An 8,848-nucleotide genomic window follows, 5' to 3' on the forward strand; every position below is an offset into this window, starting at 1 on the left:
TTTTTTTTTGGTGGTACTGAGGCTCGAACTCGGGACCTGGAGCTTGAGAGGCAGGTGCAGTGCCACTGAGCTAAATCCCTGGCTTCCTTCCTTTCTTAATGCTACACTTCCTAAAATTGTTGTATGAACCAATAGATTGTGACCTGCAAATTGGGAAAACACCAGCTGAACTGAAAAGAAAGCTCTTCTTTGATAGTTCTCTCTTATTTCACTTGTTGCCAAAACAAAAATAAACCCTGAAATTCTCCTTAAGTTGGCAACATTATTTGAACAAAAAAACTAATGTATTAGAAGAAAGCAACAAAACTAATTTAACCATTCTATCCTAGTTCATTTTTTTTCTTTCCCGGAGAAATAAAATATTGTAGTAAAACCTACCCCCAATGGTCTCATAGAAAACAAGACTGATGTGATGACTGTCTTCATTTTAAAAATTGATTTAATATTCAGAATATCCCTTTGAGTCATAAAAGTATTAATAAACCTTTTCAAAGCAACATAAAGTACGACTATACACTAGTAAGGTTCCTCTACCAGTAAGTCAATGATTTTTTGTAAAGCCTTAAAACTGTATGCCATTTGCATGCAAACTTTCATTGCTTAAAGTTTCATGTGACAGACAATTTTCGGTTCTTATTCAGGCATGACCCAAAGGCAAGAAAGAGAATTCCCCGTGACCACACAACCAGTTACCAGGTGGCACTGATTACCGACGCTATACTCTCAGCAAGGGAGAAACCAACCTGAATTTTGGTTTTACCACGCACATTTTAATTATGAAAAATTTGACATCCTTTTCAATAGTTATACTAGTTTTTCATCCAAGTTTGTGTTTCCAGTGTAAGTAAGTCCTCTAAAAGAGGAACATTTCACCCACTATCTGTATTCGGTGTTTTTATGGATATAACTTTAAAACAGTAGCTCAAGCCATGGGCAAAATGTAGAAGTCATTTAGAATTACCATTCTTCTACAAAGAATACATTTATAAAGTTAGTTCTTGGTTTGGGGTTAGTCCAAAGACTTTAAATTCCAATTTCATAAACATGGATACAAAGGACAGGGGGAAGGTTGGGTTATAAAACCCATCATGAAAATCCAGTTCTAAGATCCGCACGGCCATAAACTAAGTTACATGGTTCTTTAGGAGTTAAATTTGGGTGTCAATTGCTGTCTGCTAGTTATAGGGGAACTAAAGATAAGTAAATGCCACATGGAAAAATAAATGATGGCAAACCCTAAGTTTGTTTTTGGTTTTTTTTTGGTACTGGGGATCAAACTCAAAACCTTGCACTTGCCAGGCAGGTGCTGTGCCGCTGAGCTAAATCTCCAGCCTTCTTACATCTTTAATAAGGAAATTGGTGGTATGAGGTTCTAGGATAGCAGTATTTTAGTCCTGTTTCCTTATCTTACTAAATTTCTCCAGTAACTAGTTTGATTACATGACATTTACAACAACAAAAATAGATGAAAATATAAAATAAGTCAAACATTTTCATTCCTAAGCCTGGGCCTCTGATTTTTTTGTACCAGGAATTGTACTCAGGACTTTGCACTTGCCTAGCAGGTGCAGTGCCACTGAGCTACATCCTGGCCCTTCTGAATTCATTCTTGCAGCACAGTTGTTTGAGTGGATAAAGCTGCTTATTTTCTGAAATACAAGTCTTGTCAGTTTTGTTTTTTTTTTTTTTGTTTTGCTTCATTCCTACTTAAGAAACTTCTTAACCACTCTAGCAACAGTTACCAACATGGCTATGTTTACTATTACTACACAGCAAAAGGTGTTATGAGTGCAGTGAGGGAACAGGATCTCCCCATTTTGCAGAAGAAATTGAGGCACCAAGATACTGCATTAACGCCAGCCAGGCGTGGTGGTGCACCCTGTAATCCCAGTACTCAGGAGGCTGAGGCAGGAGGATCACTGCAAGTTCAAGGCCAGCCAGGGCTATCTAGTGAGCTCAAAGGCAGCCTAAACTACACAGTGAGACCCTATCTCCAAAAAGCAAAATACACATAAATGACAAAAAGAACTGGGTTAACAAGTGACCTCGTAAATTCCAAGCAACTCAGCAGCTGCTCCGCTCTGAGTCCCTCCCAGGCTGCTCGTGCCCTCCCTCCAGCACAGCTCTTCTCAGGCAAAGAATCTGCTCCCCTACCTAAAGGTTGGGGCCATTTGTGCTTTCTACGACCTCACTTCAGTAGCCCATGTTCTCCCTCTCTTTTCTAACAAACCTTTCCTTAGCCTTCCATGGACTACAGGGACTTCCTCCTTATCTTTGTTTTGTCCCAGTAGCTCCAGAGTGGGGAAAACTGATCTCCAAAGTCTGTGTCCTCTGGATACAAAAATATTTTTCTCCAAACACCAGGAGTCCAAAATGGCAGAAAGGAGGAAAAAGAGATAGGATGGAATAAAGGAGAGGACAAGAAAACATGAGAGAAAACTCAAAGAGGACATCTTAAGCCAGTATTCCGGAAGCAGGTAGTGAAATGTGAAGAGTCCTAAGTGTAAAGTCACACCTAACCCTGGGAAAGCCATCATTCTTTTAATAAAAAGTTTATCAAAATTATTTTATGAGCTGGGCATGGTGGCACACGCCTATAATCCCAGCACTTGGGAGGCTGGGAGGCTGAGGCAGGAGGATCGCTGTGAGTTCAAGACCAACCTGGGCTACATAGTGAGTTCCAGGTCAGTCTCAACTGCACAGTGAGACCCTGTCTCAAAAAAAAAAATATTTCATGAGTGAGAGCAGAAGAAATTTAAAGATATGTTCAAAGTTGGCTCACACGACTTTGCAAGCACAAGGTCCCAAGTTCAACCCCTGGTACCAAAAAACAAAAACAAAAGTTGGCTCATAAAACAACAGGCAAAGAGTGAACATGATTAATGGATGTAAAACAGTTACCCATCATAAAGGTTACAGCCAGATGTGAACCAAAACTAGAGGTTCAAGTGGCTTGGGATGCCTGCCTTGCAAAGTGCAAGGTCCTAAATTCTATCCCTGGTACCAAAAGAAAAAAAAAAATACAGGTTCATCCATCAGTAATAAATGATTGCCTGCCCCTGCAAAGTGATAGCAGATGCTCTGAAAACTGTCCCCTCCAGACCTCACCCCCATAGCACTCTTCAAGCACTGCGATGGCTTTGTCTGAGTTACTAGAAGTCAATATTCACTCGAGCTAAGTTTTCAGCCTTGAGATTTCTTAGAGATGGCTTTGCCCCAGAAAAACTGACCAAGGGACATTTGTTTCGTCGCATTTGGTTTAGGGAAGGGAAGACCACAGGAAATTCATCAGTGAATCTGACATTAGAAACTCTTTTCCTAAACAGAGTGCACCATGAAGGATGACTTTCTTCTGTAGGAGAGGTGGCAAGTGACCAGGCCCTAGAGAAAGGGCTAGGATTCCACCCTAGGTCTGGGGGGGAAATAAGCAACAGCCAAGAAGGAAAGACAGTAACAGGGAACATTTGAACTGAATCTGAAGTGGGATGGGGGGGAAGGGAAAGATATTCTAAGAGAGACCAGTGTTGGGATTTCTGAAAACACACGGTAGAAAAACTTATGGGTAGAGTGGGGAATTGTTAACTTAGTTTGCTAGAAGCTAGGGTGAAGGGAGACGTGGGGTCAAAGAGATTAGAAAGGGGAGCTGAGGTGTAACCCGCTTTCCTGTCACCCTTCTGTCTTTCTTAGACAGAAGCTTTCTTTCTTTCAATACGTTTTTCCTACTCTTAACTTCCATTTGGTCATAGAAATTCATTCTTTGATTTTAAGGAACACACAGTCGCATTTTGGATCTTTAGCCGGTTTGGGAGTTACATCTCTCCCCCCATGTCATTTTGGAGGTCTTCCACCAAGATTACTGGTCAGAGGAACCAAAAACCTGAGGTTTAAATCCCTTGGTGGAATCTGCTGTCCTCCGCTGCCATGGACTGCTGCCCCTCTGCCCTGCTGACTTGGAGCCACCTCATTATGGACTAAACCTCTAGGAACTGTAAGCCAAAGAGACCTTTCCCCCTTTATCTTTGGATGTCAGATATTTTGTCCCAGCAATGACAGAAAAGTAACTAAGACAAAATTTGGTACCAGAGAATGTGGTCATTGCTATGTCATTACCTGGCCATGTAGCACAAGAGCTTTTGGAACTGGCTTGTGGGCGGGGGAAGAGCCAAGGTTTAGAGACGCTGGCTGAAGAAGCAGAGCTGGAACACCTTAGGCTGCTCTGTATGGAGATTCTGGTCAGAGCTCAGCACACCAGAGAGCTGGTAAAGGCCAGGCTCAGGAGGTTCCTGATGGGAAGGACTGCACTGGCTGCTGGACTCCAGACAGTGTGTTATGCCTTGGCAGAAAATTTATGTGCATTTTACTCATGTCCAGAGGACTTTGTCTGAGACTGAGAGTAAGGGCAGCGAACTAATTAATCTTGAAGAAGAAATGTCAAGGCAGTCTAATGTTGAGGGCGACTCTTGGGGTCTTTTAGCCAGATTTATGTTGAGAATCAAGAGCAAACAGCACTCGGGAGGCTGAGGCAGAAGGATCACTGTGAGTTTGAGACCAGCCTGGGCTGCGTAGTTCCAGGTCAGTCTCAACTACATAGTGAGACCCTGTCTCAAACAAACAAACAACCAAAAAAAAAGAGCAAAGAGCCCAGCAGAATGATTTAAAACATTTTGAGTCTGGCCACAAAGGAAGCTCCAGTAAAGCTGTGGATCTTGATTACTGAGAAGGAACAGAATAGAAAAGATGGCCTGAGGGCATCATAAGAAGCAGCAGGACTCCACCCTTTGCAGCCTCAAAATTGCAAGAGTAAAAGACTTTCCACTGAGAAGAAAGCCTGGGACACCATGTTACAGAAGGACAGAAGCCTAGGGAAGTTGTTCCAGAACAGTGGCTTAGGGGAGTTTTTTCTGGGGGTTTGGTTCATAGGCACCAGACCCCTACAGCCAAGAGAGAAGGAAACCTGGCTACCACTCCAGGCTGGCAGCAGACCTTGGCATCATCCACATGGTGCTGGTTTTAGGCGCATTCAGTATGCAAGAGTTATAGGGTTAGGAAGACTTCCACCCAGATTTCAGAAGAAAGCCTGCGAGGCCGGGCAGGGTGCCTCTGAGAGGGCCATGTGGGCAGCTGAAGGGACAGTGGAGTCCCCAGAAGTTCAGAGGGCAGGAGCATGGATCATCTGAGGAAAGCTGCAAGCAAGGAGCAGAACTGGCCCAAGGGAGAAGCCATAGGAGCTACAACCATCTGCAGAGCCACAGGGGCTGAGCCACCCACGCCTTTTGGAGTTTATAACTTGTCACACATGGCCTTGGATGATGGACGTGGGGCTGTGGGGTTTAATATTTACTCTACTGGATTTGGGTCTTGGCTCTGGTCCCATTCCTTACCCATTCCCGTTTGGAGTGGAAATGTTCATCTTGTGTCACTCAGTGTTAACCATTCAAGGTTCAGTGTTAACCTTGTCTTCATTTGTACAGGGATTTGCAGCTAAGAGTTTGCCTTAAGTTTCAGAGAAGACTTTAGACTTGGATTGTTCATCCATACTGAAACTATTAGGATTTTGGCAACTCTTGGAGATGAACTAAATGTCTTTTGCACAAAGGGATATGGAGGGCCAGGGCTGGAATGTTAGGGCTTGTGTGTAGATGTCCTGTCAAAGCCTCATGCGAATGAGGTGGGACTTTCTTTTTCATAGGTGGCTGAATCTGGAATGTGTGATGCGGGGATTAAGGGCGGTGATTACTAAACCACTACACTGAGTGATTGCTTTGGCACTGCCCAAACCCTGGTAGGCCGGACTGGATAAAAGGGAGAGAAAAACTCTGTTAAGGTCTCTTGTTGCTTTTGCTGTTTTCTGCCACCATGAACTGTTGTCCCTCTGCCACCCTGCCGGGAAGCCGCCTGATTATGGACTGAAACTTCTACGAACTGTTAGTCAAATAAATCTTTCCCCTTTTAAAAAATAAAATAAAATAAATCTCTTGGTTTGCTAACAAAAAAAGAAAAGAAAAAAGAAACAAAGAAAAAGAGAGGGGAGCTGATAGGGCCGGGGTTTGGCCAGTGGTGCCATTGCCTGCCTCGCAAGTGTAAGGTTACCGAGTTTGATCCCCAGTACAGAAGAAAGAAAGAAGGGGAGCTGAGGTCAAATAGTGGCAAGAAAAATGATGACAATAACGTGGTCTCCGGCTGTTGTCTAATGGTGCCTTATCTGTCTTACTGTGGACATTGTATCTAGAAAGAGCACAGAGGACAAAAAGTAAAATAGTATATAATATGTTTCTATCTTTGCTGACTGACACTTACCGTAATAAGCTAACTACCATTATTAAGCACCTGAGCTGTTCCAGGGGTAACAGTGGGCAGCCCTGAAAGGAAGACCTATGCTTCATTAACTACAGATATTAAGTTATCACATACTGTGTAGGAGGCCAAGGGCAGGATGCTGGGGAGACTCCGGGGACGTTTCAGGTGTGGATCCCCTACGGGGAATCAGCAAACGTTCCACCGCATCCTGGAATCAGACCTGATGGAGAAAGAGAAAAGCAGAGGGTTTTAGATTGAGGGGAAAAAAAAAAGCAGAAGTAGTTCTATGGCCTGCCCCTCTCATTTACTGGAGGATGCACTTGACCTACCTCGAAGCTATGTACCAGTGTTTGCTGAGAGTCAGCTGGAATGATTTATTGAGCAAGTGTGAAAATTTCCTCTCTGAAACACATTTGTGTATATTCACCATCATGGGTTAGTAGGTAGCTAACATTTTGTAGCTATCAAAATGCTGAGCTCTACTCATCATGATTCTTCTCAAAAATATTAGGTAAGAATTTATTAAAATACTGATTGAATTGCTAAGGGCCACTTAACACATCCCAAATATTGTTGAGACTGAGAACAGAAGGAAGCCTCATCCCTAATGACTGAAAATGGTCTTCCATTACCCTTGGCAGGAAGAACACTATGGTTCCCACAAGCACTTAAAATACTTTCAGTGACAGTAACACAGATACAAGGCCATAACGCTGTGTAAATTATGGAGAAGGAAACCTAATGGGGTTGATGTTTTAGCTAAGTTTACTTGGCATACTGTGAGGAAACTGTAGAAAGACTTGTAGCAATGGAGGAAAAGAGAAAACTATGAACTCTCAGATGGGCCTTAGGCTATATAACGAAGTGTTGAACTTGACCTTTGGGGGTTGCCTGCAGAGCATTCTCTTCTATAGTCGCCTGCCTGGCTTCTAGTATTAAAGCCTTCACAATGAAAGATAAATCTGAGTAAGTCACAGACCAAAGCCAGTCTGAATCCACAGCATCAAAATGTAAAAAGTCACTTGAATTTATTCAAAGTTCACATCTCACCCGATCAAGTTTTTAAACCTTGAAATATAAAAATTCTTATGTCCTCTCTATAAATAGATATTGAACACAATAAGGAAAGTACTTCTAGATTTACGCTGTTCTGGCTTCATCTTTTTGGGCAGAGATTTGATGTCAAGTGGCAGAGCCCTTTTAACAATTTGCCTAAATCCATTCAATTGAACATATATAAAATAGGATATGTTTTGTTACTTTGAGAAGAGATATCTGAAGTTCACTCATTTTCTCTCAAACTCTGTGTTCTGAAATGCAAATTCTAAATGCAACTGGGCCTCTGGAAGAACGCAACCCTTTGCAATGTGAAAGTCACCAAGTGAAATGATTCCAGCCAAAGTGACCCATTTTTAAAGATGACCCATTTCAAAACCCATAAGTTATTACTCAAGCTGTTCTACATGTGAGAATTAGAAAGTTACTTCCTTTTACTATAGTCTCGCTGTTTGAATGCCTTTTAGAAAAAGGGAAATTTGTGTCACAATGTGACTTTTTTTTTTCCTCTCACTAGGGACTGGGCTTTATTTTGAAAATCCATCCTCATTTTCTGAGTTTTCTCGGAGGGCAAAACAGTTCCAAGCGTGTGCAGTACCTATCGCTCGTGTTTACCTCTCACTTCCTCCCAAAGAACTTCTCTCCCCTGGGACGTCAGGGTTAGCCCTCTGTGGCTGCCAGGGCAGGCCGGGGTACTGGATAAATACTGTGGGTGCGGAGACACCGGGGAGGACAGAGGGTGAGCAGGGAGCCTACAGTGGAAACCCTTCAGGGTGAGCAGGGAGCCTACAGTGGAAACCCTTCAGGTATTCAATAGCTTGCGTTAAAAGCAAAGCGTTGGCTCCCCCACAGCAGGTTTCCCCTTCCATCTTGTGACAAGTGTGACATCCGCCGCCATTGGTTTCCTTTGAAAAAGCTAAAATCTCCACTGCTAATCACTGATCACCCTTCCAGAGCGTTCAGGGTAGGATCATTTTTGCGCCACTACTTAACACATCTACTCTCAGTCATTCTTTTCTGGGTCAATTTCAGCTTCTCACATCCCTCTCCCTTCCCCCATAGGGACCAGGTAAAGTTTCCCAAAATAAAGGCACAGAGGAACCAATCCAATTCTGATGGACAAGCTTTCATTAGAGAGGCATCCGAAATAGAAGCTCCAGGCCCTTAACAGCCACAGCTCATGTCCCTCTGGCATGAGCCACAACCTGTGAGGACAGACAGGAAAAGAATCTAGTGTAGCGAACGCGAATTTAAAGTTGTTACTTTGTACCTACGCGGCACTTGAGCAAGCAACTGACTGTCACCCAGGACGCGAAGTAAAACCCGCAGAGCCGACGCAAAGAGCAGCCAGGCTTTCCCACAGGAAGAGGGTTTAGGTTTCTAGTCTCCCCCGCCAGCCCACTCCCCGTTTCCGTTTCCCGGCCGGTAACTCGCCGAAAGCTTCCCTTTCCCACCCGACCCGGGCTTTCCGCCGCACACCGCGCCGCAGCCGGAG

The 8,848-nt window shown here is 43.6% G+C and overlaps 2 protein-coding genes across 11 annotated transcripts in view; one reads left to right on the forward strand and one right to left on the reverse strand.

Moving 5' to 3' along the window:
* Nucleotides 1-8,848, forward strand: part of Mcf2l2 (MCF.2 cell line derived transforming sequence-like 2) — a 246,785-nt gene that overhangs the window by 135,896 nt on the left and 102,041 nt on the right. The gene's annotated exons all lie outside the window — the stretch shown is intronic.
* The window catches only part of B3gnt5 (UDP-GlcNAc:betaGal beta-1,3-N-acetylglucosaminyltransferase 5), a 22,421-nt gene that overhangs the window by 12,408 nt on the left and 1,165 nt on the right, over nt 1-8,848 (reverse strand). For 4 of the 5 annotated variants that reach the window (XM_010624290.2, XM_010624293.2, XM_010624291.2 and 1 more), the window contains exon 2: nt 6,412-6,517. The gene's annotated coding sequence lies outside the window, so the exon portion shown is untranslated. The other variant, XM_033762608.1, reaches the window with a different exon arrangement.

Source organism: Fukomys damarensis, unplaced genomic scaffold, assembly GCF_012274545.1.
Source record: "Fukomys damarensis isolate Sample0158 unplaced genomic scaffold, DMR_v1.0_HiC HiC_scaffold_12, whole genome shotgun sequence".
Taxonomy (NCBI): Eukaryota; Metazoa; Chordata; class Mammalia; order Rodentia; family Bathyergidae; genus Fukomys; species Fukomys damarensis.